The 17482-nt window shown below is 39.5% G+C and overlaps 1 pseudogene; it reads right to left on the reverse strand.

Moving 5' to 3' along the window:
- LOC101568846 overlaps positions 1-17482 on the reverse strand; it is a 60336-nt pseudogene that overhangs the window by 10229 nt on the left and 32625 nt on the right.

The following is a 17482-nucleotide window of genomic DNA, read 5'->3' on the forward strand; positions in this document are numbered from 1 at the left end:
AAAAAAAAGAGAGAGAAAGAAAAAAGAAAAAAATAAGTAACACACAGATACTATTTTGACAATCATTGCCTGATTAATTGCTTCATCAAACCAAAAGTAACTATGGAAGAGTTAATAAAATATAAGAATAACAAATCTAAATCATGCATTGGTCTTTAAATTACATAGTAGATAGAAAAAGGTACAGTAGGAGTTTTAGTTCATGCTTGGTTCTCCATCCTGAACTTTGGAATTCACTGACCATCTTGAGTGAATAGAAAAATAATGGTTTATACTTGTGGACTTTCCAATAAAGTGTGCAGAACATCTGAACACCTAGATTTTTCTAGACATTCAGGGCCCACTGCTCTCAGTGGTCTCAGGGAGAAATGGCAAGCGGATTTAGCAGATAAAGCCAAGAGACAAGGGATGAGGACACATGGAGGCCTCTTTCCAGATGGGAAGGGAGGACTGAACAACAATAGTAGGGGCGTTTATTTATAGTTTTGCAAAGTTAATATCATGAGACACAAGATTGCCTAGCAACTAATGGATTAAATTGTACAGGAAGGATGTTTTTCTCAAGACTGAGATAGCTTTAGGCAATGTGACCTTGTCTTGCCCCTAAACATGTGACCAATTTCCACCTTCAGTTGGCCTTTACCCTCTTTGGTGTAAGTTTCCACTTAGTGTTTTCAATAGGCTTGTGGAGAGTTTGAGCTGTAAGGCACACACAAACATTTGCATAGGCTCTCACATGTCCCTGGCTCCCACAAATGCACAATCTCCCCCACGATCAAAATTATTTTGTTATGCAATATTGTCACTCTCTAAGGACAGTGAGATGACAGCTCAGTGGGCATCAGGGTCTTTTATGGACCATCAGAGAGATCCTCCTCACTATCTCTTGCTAGGTAAGTTTTCTGTTGAACTCTGCAGTCTTTGGTTGTCAAGATGAAGGGTCCCAACACTGTGAAGTACATGGCCATCTGTTGATTTAATTGGGCACCTGAGGCTGGCTTAAGGGGATGAAAAGAACTGGTCTCTTCTCACAGTACCAACACCTACAGCAGTCTGTGAAGTTGGTTGTGCGGTTGTAGTAATGTGGTAGTAATCTACCCAACAGAGTCACTTCACTTCCTCTAAGACAACAGCCGAGGAAAATGGCCACTGCATTTTTATACCATAGCAGAGACCTACTAACCATTGCAGCTTAGGTCTTTATTCTGTGGCAATCAGAATTCCCATTATAAGCCTTATGTCTGGTTTTATAATGTTTCTTTCTTTTGTTCTGCATCACATTCTTTTATTCTGAACTCCTTTACACTGCCACATCACAGGGTGTTAAGAAGAGTTTTGAGTTAGAAAATATGCACGGAGCACCCAAACTTAAAAACTTGTTTCAAAACAGAATTACTATCACTCTTGTTCTTACAATCAGGTCTTCTTTCCTGGGTCCATCGCTTTAGAAAGACTTTCTCTTGTAACTTCAGCAAAAAGTATGTGCAGAGAGCAAGACTCTTGCTTTGGGGTCACCTGACCTTTGACAGCATGATCCATGAGGTCCTTGTCAGCAGGTGAAGTGCTCATCTGCAGGCCTCAGCAGGCATGGATCCCCACTTGGCAGGACCTCTTGGATATGTATGACCATCAGTGATGTGATTATTGGGACTGATTATTATTATTGGTTGTAGTAATTATTATGATTAATCATGCACACATATGACGTGATTCTGGGTGTTTGCTGCATGGCAAGACCTATACAAACAACATAAGATCTATTATTTTATTTAAATTTCACATCAATTGTGAGGGTTGGGTATTGTCATCCCCACTTAGATGAAGCAACTGAGGCACAGAGTTTAGTAAGAGTCCGCTTTTGAGCAGCAAAAAACACGCACTGCCCAACAGCAGCAAGAGCAAAGCCCTATGTGCCCTGCTTTTTCTGCTGAGTAGACAGTTATGTTATTTCTGCCAAGAAGACACCTTATTATAATAGTGTATTTTAAATAAGACTGCACTGACAGCTGTCAAGAGAGGCACATTCATTTCTTTTGCTGACAGATACCTGCTTCAAGAACCATTGGGCCATTCATGTTGATTTGTTAAAGGATTTCTGGTGACCATCCCCTGTCCAAATTTCACAAATCTTCAATGACAACTTCTTTCCAACAGTGAATTCTCTATCAAGTAGATCTCTGTTTCGCAGTCCAAAACAGTTTTCTTTCCACTGCAGGGAACAATCTCCCTTCAAGCAGTAGTTTCACAGATTTTTGTGCTGCTTTTAAAGGGGGCGGAGAATCGAACTGGGTTTCAAACACTGACCTCTTCGCCATTGCTTGATTTAAGGTCTACAGCCGCCTGTTGTGTGTGACTTGCCTCCACGGCAGTGTCGTGGGGATGTGTGAATGCTGCAGCGTGGCTGGTTCCACACCAGCATTCTCTGTGAGACTCAGGATGACACATTGCCTACCTCTGGGAGTGTTTCTTCCTGAGGTGGGACCCACGAATGAGCCTAACTCATAAAATTGTTGTGTGAATGAAATACAATAACCTATACAAAGCTTTTGCCCAGTAGCTGGCATAAGCACTCAATAAATATGAAAATTGTCATCATAGTAGTAATAAATAAGTGCCTACCCTCCATTATGTTCGGCATAGTAGTTAAGAATCTCAGCCCCAGACTGAGGTCCATTTACCTGGCCTTCTGATCTGAAGAAAGTTCCTCCATCTGCCTGACCCTTAGTGTCCTCACCTCTATAGGTTACATAAGCAGCATGCACAGGGTGGTAAGAAAGGTGTTGAGTTAGAAAACATGCATAGAGCACCCAAACTTAAAAACTTGCTTCAAAACAGAATTACTATCCCTTTTGTTCTTTCTGTCAGGCCTTCTTTTCAGGGTCCATCACTTTGGGAAGACCTTCTCATGTAATTTCAGCAAAAAGTATGTATAAAGTGGATGGCTTAATTGGTGTGCATGGTTATGTCCTCCATCTGGGACAGTAATTTCTGGATGAAAGCACTCATATTAGCGTTGCCATCCATGGACCCCATCCTATGCATATCTGCATTTGAGGTCTACCTGCATGTTTGGCTGTGGGGTTTAGATGCTATCTACTTAGGACTTCTCAGTGAGATCTAAAGCTGTGTTGAGTGGCTGATTCATGGAACACAAAAACTTGAGCCCCCACTGTGTGCAGCCCACTGATTAAACTCTGCAGCTATCACAACTGATGTAAGGGTTTCATTTGAAAGGGAGAGATTTTATGCATTTAGCCCTGTGGCAGCTCAGGGATGAGAATATTCTAGAAAAAAAGGGAAGTGGAAAAAGATAAAATAGAAAATGTGTGGTGTCATGCTGGAGAGATAGATCTCAGCAGAGGTCAAGATGTTAATTGTGTTTCAGTGAGACCTGAGTTATTGTTCTCTCATGTTATGAACTGCCGCAAACAGGTCCCCTTCACAGCCAAGGTTTTTCCTCTTCTCTATGTCATTACTACAGTTCTGCCTCTGGCTCTGCCTGTTTCCTGGAGTCATCATTCATGCTTCGAGTACCTACCTTTCGCTCTCCCTGACTCAGATGTTGGCTTCAATTGTGTCGCTCTTGGGCTATTTGTCTGATATTTTCATGTGGGAAAGGGAAAGACAGAAATAAAAACAGAGAGGGGATATAGCTATTCTTTTTTTTTTTTTTTTCTTTTTTTGAATTTAGGACAAGGTGTACAGGTGTACAGGGTCTCACTATGTAGGTCAAACTCATAGTGGTTCTCCTGTTTTCAGCCTCCCAAGGGCTGGGATTACAGGTGCATGCCACCATGCCCAGTCTCAATTGCTGTCTCAGCACGGCAGGTGGGGGATTGAACCCTGGCCACTGTACTCTGCCTAAGCAGCTGCTTTAGTCCACTGAGCTATCTGGCTGGCCCTTAGCTATTCTTAAGTTTGATAACTCTCAGTAAGAGGCAATCTAGAGCTTAAGGTCATCAGATCTACTACCTATGCTTTTTTTTGTTTCATATATGAACCATTCATACAATTTAAAAAGATTAATCTATATGTTGTTCATTCCTGTTCTCTGAGTGTTATCTTGTGTTTGTTTTTAATTTTATTGGATATATATATATAATTCATCATAGAGAATTTGTACTTGTACATGGTTTATTTTGATTCCTCTTTTTCCCCATTCCTCTTTCCTCTCTTCAATCGTTCTTCCTCTCCTCATTTACAAAAGCTTTGTTTCCATTCCTTTCCCCTATTCTTTCTATTCTTCTTTTCTCTGGGTGTTATTTCATAGTACTGGAGTGGGAAGTACAGATTCCAATGAGGTCCTCATCTGAGAGCAAATACCTAAGCTACTCATCGCCTCCTAGAAGGTTTTTCTGCTGGTTCCAGCTATGAAGAGCCAGGATCAGTGAAAAGCTGCCCAGAGACACTATATTTTACTCAGAACAGACAATGCTCTACAACTGTGATCCTCTCATCCTGATTTTATCATTTTCTTTCCCTCAGCAAGCAGCACTTGTTTCTCAAGTTATTTCTTTGTATCCCAGGGCACTGGGATAGGCTATTCACAGAAATGCTTTCATGTTTGCTGGAAAAGTAGATGGGCCTGAATGACATCCTTATTGGTCACTAGGATACGTTTAAATGACAGAAGCAAAGAGATAGGTTCAGCTGCTACTTCTAAACTGGACTAGTCAGCCTCTGATCCATTTTTAAGAAGCATTTCTCTCTTTCCTAATCCGTCTCTACTCCTCAACATTCCTTAAAGGAACAAGACAATGCTTAAAAAGCAGTTGTGTTTACTTCCTTTTTAATCCTTTCTAATTGAAGATGGAAGCATTTCCAAACCTACAACATACGCTCAGACAGCTAAAAGTCTGCCTAATCTATAACACTGAAATTGTTCTATAGAAGTCATGGAAATGCCACAGGAAGTAATCAAGTCAAGCCGCACAATTCAAAACCAAAAGTAAGACAGAAATGAGATTGAGTAAGCCTCATCCCATTTGCCAAGTATGTTCAGTGTCTCCAACAGTCTATTTAAAATATTGTAAAAAAAAAAAAATAATAGCATGAATTTGGAGTCTTGGATTTGGCGTGCTTGGGAAGGGTGCCATAATATAAAGTTCTGAGACTCTTCTCTGTGCCATTTTTGACTTTGAGGAGTAGAGACTGGGGATACCCTGTCCTGTCTGTAAAAGCCTAGTAAGATTTGCAGGAAATTACCCAGTGACATAGTTTATGTAGGGCATTGGCTAACTGACTGGGTTATAAATGAAAACACTTCACTACTATATGGTTTTTAAAAGGTTTTGAGGACTAATAAGTATATATTATCATGTTATTTTATTGTATCAGTTATAAAAACTATTCTTTAATATTAGAAGACAGAAGTTTTAAAATCAAAATGTTAAATGAGGCTCCAGGTATTAACAAGGGACTACCCAAGCTTTAGCATGTTCTTCCTGCTTCCTGTCACATCCCCTGGGGTGCACACAGAACACCAGGGCTCTGTAGGCTACAGTCTGAAAACCACTATCCTAGGATTTCAATTCCCAATAAGCTGTACAGACCAGGAGTTGAGGGGACATGCTCTAAAGCAAAATGGATTTAGGTCTTAATCCCAGCCTGACTTTACGGGGCATGAGGACTTAGGCAAGTCGTTCAACTTCTTCGTGTTTCATTTTCCTTAGTTCCATATATCAGTGTCACTTTAGAAGAACTAAATGAGCCATTTCACAGATCCTTAATCTTTTTATATGATAAAAACACTTTGATGCAATTGCAAAATAACATGCATGCGTATAAAGAGAACTTATCCGGTTGACATGCAGCTATCAAAACATTAAATGTCATATGACATAGTAATACATATAATTCTTTTCACATTAAATAAAAATATCAGATGATAAGTCTAACAACTCATAATTTCAAAGTGGTGATGAGCATAAACAAGATTTTCAAGATAAGTAGAGGAAGCCTAATATTCATAAAAAAGATCTGTGAGTCCTATGAAGGAAATGCTACACTTCTCATGAGAAAAGTGTTAGACTGGGAGGAACCTCAGTGGTAGACCATTTGTCTAACATGGTTGAGCTCCTGTGCTCTACAAACTGTACTGTATAAAAAGAGGGGGAGGACAGGCTTTAGTTATATGTTGTCAAAATAAAGATACAAAATTTTCAACTCAAATATCTAGATCTCTGACTTTTGAAGAACTCTACATGAAGAACCCCTATCTTAGAAAGTTAAGCATGATACTTTAGAGAACAGACATTTAAGGCAACTTTGCTAATTGTTACAATGATTAGCACCGCCATCACCCTGGACTTCATCTCTCAGTTAAGGAATATGCATTCAAGAATGTGAAATTATTAGTTTAGCACAATCTATTAAAATTCTTAGAACATATTTAAAATGTAAGTACTCACCACCAAAGCAGAATCAAGTATTTCTTCCTAAGCTATTCCTTCATGTGAACAACATCAGTTGTTCATGGTTTATGGTATTTTACAAATAACTGACAGGGCAAAATGTATATTATTTTGACGTTTGACTGTTCTAAGATGCCTTAAATGTCTGTTCTCTAAAATATTGTGCTTAACTTTCTAATATAGGGTTCTTAGTGTAGAGTTCTTTAAAAGTCAGAGATCTAGATATTTGAGCTGAAAATTTTGTATCTTTATTTTGAAAGTGTTTAACTAAAGTTTGTTCTTCCACCTCTTTTTTTTTACTATATATATATATATATATATATATATATATATGGCGCAGGAGTCCCAGCTCATTATGCAGCGAGGAGCTGGTGATCCTCCTGTTTTCAGCCTCCCCAGCGCTGGGATTACAGGCGTGCACCACCACGTCCAGAGACAGTCGCCGGCTCAGCGGGCTCGGCGGCAGGGCTGGCCGTGGTAATGGGGATCAAACCCCAGTCCCTGTGTTTGCGTAAGCAGGCACTTAGTCCGCTGAGTTATCTCGCCATCCCTGAAGTATAGACTGCTATCACCATGGGTTGTGAGTGTGGAAGATGACGGTAAATAGTGTTCTTGTTAAAGGTCTACTGTCCATTGTTCTTGCAATTCTGGTCACTGCCATCAGGTGGCAGTAAAGCGATGCAAGCTGGTTTTTAAACTTCCTTTTTTTTTAAAAAAAAAAAAAAATAACAAAGAATTCACTAGTGCATGACAATATTGATTTTTTAACCAAAATTCTGTCTAAGAATATTTTGTTAAAACCAAATACAGGGGCCAGAGAGGTAGCCCAGTAGAATAAGCACCTGCCTGGCAAGCCGCAAGGGCCTGGGTTCAATCTCCGTTTCCACCAAAAAGAACAAACACACAAACAAACAAACAAACAAACAAAAAACACATACAAAGGGTTAGAACTATTAACAAGTAGACATTAATGGGAATAATAGATGTTTATAGAAACAAAAACACATTTTTAATAATCTGATTAAGGGACCGGGGAGATGGCTCAGTAGAGTAAGTGCTTCCCTGGCAAGTGCAAGGGCCTGAGTTCAATCCCTGGTTCCACCAAAAAAAAAAAAAAAAAAAAAAAAAAAAAAAAAAAAAAATCTGATTAAGTCTCTGTCACGTAATTGGTTGTTTTGTTTTGTGGTTCTGTAATGGCTGAGGAGAAACACTTCATTAAGACCAAGAATGGATAACAGCAAGCTTTATTGCCAGTGGATGATACCCAACTGTAGTCAGTCAGAAGTGCTGACTCCTAGAGAACTTTGTACTAAGTTTTTATACATTTACGATTAACTGTGGAAACCATGTTACTTCATTTAGCAACTTTACTAGAATATCACAATGTTTACATTTCCCATGGGTTAGTCAAGTAGGTGCGTTAAAGCTGTAGGTTACCCTACAATTTGTTCTGTTTGGTCCCCTCATTTAATGGCTTTGTCCTTCCTTTGTGGGTTTTATGATTTCCCAAATGGAAGGAAATTAAAGTGACCTCTAAAAATGGAGTTCAGACACAGGATGGAGTCACATCAGCCATGTGAGCTACATCAGCCATGTAAGCTCTAGGGATTGAACCTATGGTCTTCACACTGAGCTACATATCTTGGCCTTTATGAATTTTGAGATAACTATGTTAGTGAATTGTTAAAGCTGGGCTTGTATTTGTGGTCCTCCTGCCTAAGATACCCTATGTGCTAGGAAAACAGATGCACCCCTCCACCCAGCATTAGTGGTGTATTTAGACTATTTGTATTTTAAGTGATAATTAGTACAGTTAGATCATTGTCTGTACTTTTTATTGCCTTTAACTTATATTTTTTCCTTTCTAAAAATCTTTTCCTCTTTTCCTGTCTTCTGTAATTTGATTTGAGTATTCTTATTTGATTTTACTTTCTTTCTCCATCACAAAAGTATATCTCTTTTTTTAAAAAAGCTAGTGATTGCCCTACAGTTTGCGGTAGACATTTAAAACTAACCTAGATTAAATTTCAACTAAAAGCATACAAGTTCATTGTACAGAAACAACAGAGAATTTCTAATTTCTTTCCATCCTTCACAACACTACTATTTTTCATTTAACTTATTCATATACTTCCATTGCCAAACAAGGTTACTAGTATTAGTTTGAACAGTTATCTATTAGACCAATTGGTAATATTTTTAAACCAAAAAGATTTTTATCTTCTCTGCTGTTCTTTCTTCCTGTATGGAAATCTAAGGTTTTGCCTACATTATTTTCCTTTATCTGTGGAACTATAGTACTTCTAACATTTCTTACAAGAATTTTTTGTTTGTTTGAGGAAGGATTTATTTCTCATGAACTTTTTTTGTATAGGGGATTGAATTTAGGACCTTGCAATTGCCAGGCAGGCGCTAATGCTGCTGAGCTATCTCCCCAGACCTCTTGTTAACTTTCAGGAGAAAAACTTAGTGGATATAGGATTGTAAATTTGAGAAGTTTTTAAACACTTTACATACATGTTTCATATCCTGCTATTTGTTTGAATATATTCTGATTGAAAATCCGTAGTATAAACTTCTTTCTCTATACATACAGTGCTCCATGTCACCTCATGTCATCCTAATTCCCAACCTCTGCTTAGATTCTTTTCCTGTCTTTCTGCAGTTTTGAGTAGTATATATCCAAGAACATGTTTGTTTTTCTTCTTTGAGTTCCCTACATCTGTGTTTTAGTGTTGGTCATTAATTTTTGGAAATTCTCAACCATTAGTATATCAAATATTTCTTGTGCTTCTTTCTCTCCTTTTCTTTCTCGTATTCCAGTTAAGAGTTTACTGTGTCTTAAGAAATTACTTTAAAAGTCTTAGACTTCCTTTTGCTTCTTCCTTTCTGGAAGCTTTGAATATTTGTTGTTGATATTCCTATTGAAAATTTTTTTACTCAATAATTGTTTTTCTTTCTGTGTTTAATGGTTGGATGAGCTCAGGAATGATACTTCATTTTTCTTAGAGTAGTTTTTATTTTTCACATCTCTTTTTGATTAACATCTCTTTGCAGTTCACCTATCTACCTTTATCTAAAGACTAAAACTAGACACATATCTATCACCATGCACTAAATTAAAATCAAAATGGACCTAAATGTTAAAACATAAACACTAACTTTACTGGAAAAGACAATAGGCAGAATTCTTGAGCACATAGGTGTAGGCAAAAATTTCATGAACAAAACTCCAAGACACAGGAAATAATACAAAGAATCAATAACTGAGATTTCATCCTATTCAAAAGTTTATATAGACAGTAAAAGAAATCACCAACAGGGTGAAAAGACAATCCAGAGAATAAGAAAAATATTTAGCCAGTTGTCCTTCAGACAAAGGACTTATATTTAGAACATATAAAGAATTGAAAAAAATCAAAGCTCCCAAATTTAAAGACCCAATCCAGAAATGGACATCTAAAGTTGACTACATTTTTTTCTCAGATGAAGAAATAGAAATGACAAATAATTATATGAAAAAAAATGTTCAACATTAGTGATCATTCAAGAGGTGCAATTTAAAACCACAACAACATTCCATCTCACCCCAGAAAGAATGGATATGATCAAGAAATCAATTAATAACAGATGCTGGAGGGGCTGTGGGGAAAAGGAAACCCTTCTCCATTGTTGATGGGAGTGTAGGCTGGTACAATCACTGTGGAAATCAGTGTGGAGATTCCTCAGAAAAGTAGGACTAGAGGTCCCATTTGACCCAACTGATTTCTTCCCAGAAGAATTAAGCACATCATATCACAGTGATATATGTGCACCCAAGTTTTAACAGAACAGTCAGTAGTAATTAATCTGGGAAACAACCTAAACACCCAACAAACAAGGAATGGATAAAAAAGACAAGGGTGTGTGTGTTTTTTTTTTTTTAAAATGTATTTAATACAGGGTCTACAGGGTCTCACTATACAGATCAGACTCATAGTGATTCTCCTGTTTGCAGTCTCCCAAGCACTGGGATTACAGGCATGTGCCTTCACACTCAGTCTCAATCTCAGTCTCAGCATACCCCAGGGGCAAGGCTGGCACAGTTAGCAAGCCAGGCTAACTGTGGTCCCTGCATCTGCCTAAACAGGCACTTTAATCTGCTGAGATACCTACAGTGTTTTTTGCCTTTTGCTTTTATACATAGGGGTACTACCACGCCATAAAGAAGGATAAACCTGGGACATTTATATGAAAATGAATGCAACTTGAGACCATACTCTTATGTGAAATAAATCAGACTCGCATGTATAAACACCACATTGTCTCCCTGGTGTGAGAAACAGAAAAAGTAAATAAAAGGGCCAAAATGTACAATACTGTCAAGTGGGAAGAAATTGCTCAAGAGGAAAGAGGAATTAGGGTGAGGGCAGGAGAAAGCAAGGAAGTGAAACGGAAAAGCAAGTTGGAAAAAGGATGAAATAGAAACAAAGTTTTGCATATAAGGAGGGCAGGAGGGATTGCGAGGGACTGGTGAAAAAGGGGGAAGCAAAATACATCATGTACAGGTTCAAGTTCCCTATGAGGAATATGATTATTATGTACACCTGAAATGTATCAATAAGTGTAATTTAGAAAAGAAATTATTTTCTCTTTGGTTTTTGGCAGTTGGAATGGGATATGCGCAGAGCTCAGTCTCATGGCTTCTTTCTACCTGGCTCCCTGTCATTCCCCTTTCGCGTGTCTTACAGTCATTGTTGGACGCCAGGCCAAGCTATCAGCGGACAGAACCTGGAGCGCAGAGGCGTTGCCCGTGAGCGCCTGTGCTCCTCACGCCCTTCTGTGCTTGTGCCCTCTGGTGCGAGGGGAAAGCGCCCTCGCCCTCCTACAGCATGCTGCCACGGGCCTCCGCTCCTTGTCACTTTCTTGTTTCTCTCTCGCTTTTTTGGGATCGCCTAAGAGCGTCTCTGCAGTACACGGTTGCCTGTAGCTCCTGCAGCACGAGCCACTGTGATTACGTGGGCGGCCTGTTGCTGTGGTGACCAAATGCAGTGAGGAGAAGATCGTCCAGTGCTTTGGTTCTCAGCTCGCAGTGACCTGCGTGTCTGCACTGTGACCTTCCTGAGGGTTTGTTAGCCGCTCTGTTCCCCTTGGTAGTAAAGGAGCGCAGGAGTGGCTAAAGATGGGTCGCTGCCCTGCGCCCCCATAGGACAGGGATTTTTTTTTTTTTTTTAAGTTCCTCTAAGAGTAGCTATTTTGTATGGAGAAAGCTCTGGGCATATTTTAAAATGGTTTTTGCTATAAACATGATGGGATTTTGCTCAAATCTTCTCCAAGAGAATCAGATGGGGTTTCTGAATGAAAACTCCAAACTTGGGGGCCCTCTGGAGCCTGGCTCCCCCAGAGTTCTCAGTGTCAAGCCAGGCTGCAGGCAGACTCAACAGTCCACTCAGGTGTGTGGCCATGTGCAGCCCCGGCCCGGCCTCACCTGAACGCCTGCCTTCGCCGGCCTCCGGGGTTCAATGTGGCAGTTTCTCATGACCCCAATTCTCTGATGAGTCCAAGAAAAACATTTACTTTCCGTTTGCTCTGCTGTGTTCCTTCTTTCTTTTCTCCCGCCTCTTTTGAGGACCTGGTGACTATTTCTTGTCAAGTTCTTCATGTGTGAGCTGAATGAAGCTAAAATCGAAAGCTGAATTTTCTTCAATGTTTTGACTAATAAACACTTTGCACATTTTCTCAGTCAAGAACGTTTTAAAACAACTATCACTGAGTTAACCTGAAGCCACCTGCTTGGAATTGTCCAAAGACTGATTTTTGCCTGTAAATCCTCTAGTGCTGTGCCTGCTCCAGTTTGCTTCTAGCTGTCTGTGATTTGAAACAATCTGCCTTCCTGAAAGAAAATTTCCTCAAGTGAGGGCGAGGGAGACAAGGAAAGGGAGAAGACGAAATGATTTTCTACTACAATCGCCCTTAGGTAAAATGAGAGGAACGAATTTGAAGCTAATGGATATAATAAATATATATAATAAAATATTAGGTTCATAGAAATGAACCCTCTCGGCTATCACAGGTTTCCATTATTTACCTAATTGAATGAGCTATAAATAAATAGCAGTAGGGAGAAACTGGTGGATATTATTAAGGAAAAGATCCTGCAAAACGTGTGATGCATTCTTCTCACCCTGTGAAATGCTCTCTCCATTCAGAGGAGCTCACAGAGTTTTCAAAGCTTTTATGTCTTATCCATCATCAGAAAAGGCTTCTCCTATTCAAGATTTGACAGTCTATAAAGATCCACTTCTGTGACAATTTGCTTCCACTGGAGAAGGAAAGTTAGATATTCATACCTGGAATGTTAACTGGCAGATACTATGAGTATGTCATCAAGTGCTCTTAAAAAGATTCTGCAAATTACCAGGTGATATCCTGGGAACCTACTCTCTTTCTGAAATGTACAGTATATGCTAATTTGCAATGCAAAGAAAAGGCTTCCATAAACATTAAGACTTAATTGGCAAAACATAGCTCTACATCCTGCCTTGGTAAGAAAGTATTTGAAACAAAAATCTCTGTCTATTATTTATCGTGCCTGTTTAAAAACACAGCTATGGCCAGCCAGATAGCTCAGCAAACTAAAGAGCCGGCATAGGCAGAGCACAGTGGCCAGGGTTCGATCCCCAGCAGGCAGTGCTGGCCCTGCCCTCGGGGTGCACTGGGATGGCAATTGAGACTGGGTGTGGCCATGCGTGTCTGTAATCTCAGCACTTGGGAGGCTGAAAACAGGAGAATCACTAGGAGTCTGAACTATGTAGTGAGACCCTGTAGACCATGTACTAAATACAAAATAAAATAAAATACAACAAAAAACACACCTAAATTTGAGGCTTAAAATAATAATAATTTTTGATGTTTTTGCATTGTTTCTGTAATCCAAGAATTTAGGAAGGCCTCAGCCAGACTGCTCTCCCTTGGGGTCCCTGGTGTAATCGCAATCACGTGTCATCAGGGGCTTCAGTCATCTCAAAGACAGCCTGGAGCTCGGGGGCTATTTGTTACCAGGTGGCTGACAATTTGATGCTGGCTGTTGCTGAGGCACTTCAGCGCCTTTCCCCGGGTCTCTCCATTGGGCAACTCGAATGTCTTCACAGTAGGGTAGTTGGCCTCCGTAAAGCGAGTCATCCGTGAGCCTCCAAGAACCCAGTTATCCTATTCAAGATTTGACAGTCTCTGAACAATCTCTGAAGATCCACCTCTGTGACAGTTCGCTTCGGCTACAGAGGAAGTCTCCCCTGTTGGAAATTGCAGTGTCCTTTACAACTTAGCCTTCTGTGTTAGTCACTGTCCCATGACTAGGGCAAAATGCTGGACAGCCACAACTTCAGGAGAAGTTCATTTTGCTCACACTTTCCAGTAGGTTCACACCATAGTTGGCTCCAAGGCAGACACAGCAGGGTGGAAGTGCCTCAAGGAGAGCAGCCACACCTCCTTCCACGTAAGCCAGGGGTGAGGGTGGGGGTGGGGGAGCCAGGGGCAAGAGCATGTTTTTCCAGTCCTTTAGCAACCTGCTCCCAACCAAGGCCCACCTCCTCCTCTTCCTCCTCTTCCTCCTTCTCTTCTCCTTCCTTCTCTTCTTCTTCCTTCTCCTCCTCTTCAGTATTTATTTATTTACTGTCTCAGTGTGCCCCATGGGCAGAGCCAGCATGGCATGCCAGGGATTGAACCCTGGCTGCTGAGCTCTGCCTAAGCAAGTGCTTTAATCTGCTGAGCTATTTGCCTGGCCTCTAGAACATAGATCATTAGAGCCACCTTAGAGGCTACTTGTTGCTTGAACAACCATTTCTTATTTTTAGAGATGTATAATGTTTAAATTATACACAATAATTTAATTAAAATTGCTACATTATATTCAGTAATAATTATAGTTTAATAATTCTTTAGATGTTATATTTTGTTATTTTTCTTTATTTTTAAATTAATTTATTGAGAAACAAATAGCAATGAGACAGTTTCAAAATAGATTTATTATAATTATAATTCAATAGCTCCTTAGAAGTAAGCCTACCTGTACTATTCATTGTTTTTTTATGGTTCAAAAACTATTTTCTCCTTATAGAGTTGCAACAGCCTAGTGGGTTATGGTTTATTCTTGTATTTCTCTCTTCAATATTATTCTTAAAATTATAAGTAGAAAAATCTTTCTCTGTAATGGCAGCATAAAAATCTGGTTAGAGTCAATGACTGAAATCCAATTCTGTTTCTCTAAGAAGACAGATTGTGGCTATATTTCCCAGAAAAATATTCTGTATGCGTAGGTTTCAAGGTCAAATATAGTTGTAAGAATCTGGGCTTAACAAAGTCAACACCCTTGGTTTTGTTTTATATTTTTAGCTGAATATTTTCACAGCATTAGCTTTTTATAGGGCACATTCAGTGATGATCCCCAAGATAAACGTAGAATACGACACATTTACGAGAGCTACTGGATCATGGAACATTGGGTCCTTGGGGCATTTTTGCATTGGTGCATCATGAAAACATATTAGAAAGTACTAACTATTTTATCTCACCTCCAACTCTCTCTGTAAATTATTTTTTCCAGTGCTGTGTAGATATGAACCTGCCTCTGTAACATCTGTGACTTACTTCCCATTGCTAGAGCCAGGATGTGTTTGTTTGTTTGTTTGTTTGTTTGTTTGTTTGTTTGGCGGAACTGGGGATTGAACTCAGGCCCTTGTGCTTGCCAGGGAAGCGCTTATCCACTGAGCCATCTCCCCGGCCCCCAGGATATGCTTTTCAAATTCAAACCATATCCTATCACCCAACTGCACAGCAACTTTCAACAATCTTTCTGTTTTTCTCACAATAAAAATCATTCCTCTTAATAGTGGCCTGCATGGTCTGGTCCATTTACAGCTCTCTAGCCAGACCCTGTCCCCTTTCTCCTTCCTCCACTCCCACCCACATGGATTTTTTTGAACAGATCTGCCTCCCAGCAGGCTGTATTTGTCTTTTGCTTAATCTTCTGCCTAGTTCCTCTTCATCTGATTGAGTCCAACTCACTCTTTAAATCTAAATTCCAATATTCCTTAAACTTTAGATCAAAGTTCTGCTATTCCTTTCTCACTAACCTAAGTCAGAAAGTCAAAGCACCAATTATAAATATATTCTACCTTCTCAAACACTTATGCTTTTGTGGTATTGTGCTCACTTTCATTGATATTTGACCGCAACCAGCTTCTGTATGAGCTACATGAGACAAAGCCTATACCTTCTTTTGAACACCGCAGTATGTGCTCCATCAGTACTTTGTAAATGAATATTGGATTAGCATCGGAGTTCCCCTTTTTCTCAGTCACTATGACCATGCTAGCTCACGCTTTTACCATTTCATCCTTAAATTGTTGTAATCTCTCCAATATCTCTACTTATCTAGTTCTTCTTGAACTATACTACCAAACTCTTCCTCTGAAACTATTATATTCCATGTTATTCTTTTAATGAAATGCTTAAATAGTGTCATGCTACTGAAAGCAAGATTTACAAACCCAAATGCCTTCAGTGAGGTAAAATCAGGCAATATTTCATACTGTTAAACCCCACAGACCACTGGTTGTGGCCTTGATTTATACTAAATATGATGTCCAAATTCTTTAATGTTGGATATAGTCTTCTCTTAAACTCTCGCATATATGAATTTCTACTTCTAATCTGAACAACTACTATGTACTCCAGATTTTTGGTAAAAAGTGGCCATTCTGCTTGCTGACCTCCACACAGCTGATTATAGACACTTTAGATGCTTTCAGGTGTCTAAATCTTTGATCACCACATCCCTATTACCTACATCTCTTATCCTGGACCTGTACTTTTCAGAACCTGCAAAAGCCACAAATGTTTCCTACGTCCCAAATCACTGCCACAGCTGGGATTATTCTCCAGCTTCCACTTGCTGTATTCAAGCCCCAGTCATAATTCTAATTAGCACTAAGATATCAAAGCATAATGTTCTATGTATTTATTTATCTATAATGTACAATAAAGTTATAGTTAAACATTGGACTGCAGGTAACTTGTTTTGTAAGTGACCTGCAAGACAATCAAACATTTCTAACACATTTTAACTTGATACATGAGAAATGGGCTGCAGTAAAAGTAACACATGCCCCTGAATGCCATCTGATGACAACCGAACCAGAGGTTCTCCCTCCACCCCACCAGATTGTGGGTGACCATCTCCCAACAGCCAGAGGTTATGGAGAAGATCGCACTGTAGGGGAGGAGGGGGAACAGGCAGAGGAATCCTTCCCTTCAAAGCAGATAGGGAGTGTGGAAAACAGAAGAAAATTATCTAGAAGAGCTCCAGCTGAATAAGGTGGTGGCAATACAAGTGATGAATCTGCTTAACAGCGCAAGGCCACATTTCCGTGAAATCATCAGGAGGAAAAACAAACATCACAGGAGAGGTTCCTTGTTAAAAGTGCAGGAAAATGGAGATTCCATTGAGCCAACTGGCAGCAGTGATTCTGTTAGTCCTAGCAACAAACATACTACACAATAACCCTCCTCTTTCTTCTCTCCCTCACACCAGCCACGGAGGATTTCAAAGACAAGTTCAGATTATTTTGTATATTTTTCTTTACATTTTCCTTATTATTTTGTATTACATTACAGTGATGTCATCATTTTTATGTGAATATTTTGAGTCATGTGACAAATCCTGAGTTTCCATTAGGTCCTATGGGAAAATTCACTTTGACATGCAAGTGCTTTTACATGTTTGCATAACAGTTTCTACTCACAGGCTGGTTATACTGCTATTGCATTAAAGTCAGTTGCATATTTTGCATTCCAAAATATTTTGCTCACGCATGCTCACTGAATATTTGTCAATTGCTATGCACGCATGATAGAGACTTGTCAATGGCTTTCTTTAACAAGCAGCTGTTGTCAGAAAGTGAGAAGGCAAAAAACAACTTAGAAGCATTACTTGTTAGACTAAAGCCAGCCTTCACATTAGGATTTCTTGTTTTTATTTGAGGGGGCTTTCTCCTCCTTCTCCTCCTCCTCCTCCTCCTCCTCCTCCTCCT

The sequence above is a fragment of the Octodon degus genome, unplaced genomic scaffold (assembly GCF_000260255.1).
Source record: "Octodon degus isolate 3935 unplaced genomic scaffold, OctDeg1.0 scaffold00061, whole genome shotgun sequence".
NCBI lineage: Eukaryota > Metazoa > Chordata > Mammalia > Rodentia > Octodontidae > Octodon > Octodon degus.